Source organism: Brassica oleracea, chromosome C9 (assembly GCF_000695525.1).
Source record: "Brassica oleracea var. oleracea cultivar TO1000 chromosome C9, BOL, whole genome shotgun sequence".
NCBI classification, from domain to species: Eukaryota; Viridiplantae; Streptophyta; class Magnoliopsida; order Brassicales; family Brassicaceae; genus Brassica; species Brassica oleracea.
The window spans coordinates 25,017,113-25,018,439 of NC_027756.1; positions in this window are offsets into that span (position 1 = coordinate 25,017,113).

Consider the following 1,327-nt stretch of genomic DNA (forward strand, 5'->3'; position numbering starts at 1 on the left):
AAATAGAGCCTTCATCAGAATCTTTCACCTTCGTGGATCTTTCAGAAAGAAGCTCAGGAGGCATCATAAGAGACCTTGAAGTAAAGATTGGTAATGCCCTTATCCCAGTAGATGTTCATGTCCTGGACATAAAGCTAAACTGGAACTCTTCACTTCTGTTTGGAAGAGCTTTCCTTGCTACAGTAGGAGCTGTATGTGACGTGAACACCAACAGATTGTGTCTGACACTGATAGATCCAGACGTCCACTATGACCCAGTTCAAGTTGTGAGACAACAAGTCAACCTCGTGGAGCTTGGAAATGATCTTGGCTACATTGCAGCATGCCATTGTGGAGCAGAGTACGAAACGGAGTACTCGGAATCGATCGACACCCGCATTGTTTCATCGATCAATTCCAATGAGTCACCGACGACCGATGAACGCTATCCCACGTCGCTCGACGGGAAGCAACCGGTAGACAACTTCACATTACCAGATCAGTGTTATCCAGACTTTGCCTTTCAAAAACCCAACAACAGAGGACGAGAGGACTATTCAATAGGCAGTTGGGCAGACAGTGGATTCCATGAAAGTTTTGCAGTGGATACTGTAATTCCTTCATTCGATGAGGATCCTACAGAGGAGTATGATGAGGATTGCTGGAAGGAAAGAGCTATTGAGATTTCTATGCATGATGACATATATTCAGGCCATTCCTTCAACAACACGTCTCCACCATCAATTGACAGAGTTCACTTAGCATCGGTCGATACCCACCTTCATCCAGCAAAACGTTCTTATGCATCGATCGATACCATACCTGGTACATCGATCGATATTAAAGCCACCGCCATTGAAAAGGAAAAAGAAAAAGAAAAAATATTCCAATTCCAAGTAGGTTTACCAATACCTATATAAGGAGTTTTGCACCCCAGATTACTTCTCACGACACCGAAACAGAAAAGATGAATGCTCCCACAAACCAATCAGAAGGAACATCTAGGAGGAGCATTCAATCCAAAAACCCTAATTCCGCAGACAAACGTCTACCATCGATCGATACTCCAGTATCAACATCGATCGATACTCATTCTAAACCTCAACTTTCTTCATTTACTAAGAAGAATATGAGTATGGATTACGGTTTTCTAACTCCTGATGAATTTGGTATTTTCAGGGACCCAGATGGCCATGCAAGAGCTATAGATGGAAGAATTCTAAAAGTATCCAGAGAGGACATAGCAGACTTCAGGTGGCCAATAGACCAGATAAGTTGTTTATGCAGCAACCCAACATTCCAGACAACATTCCAACAGTTCCAGACGAACATCCAGGGGCTAACACAA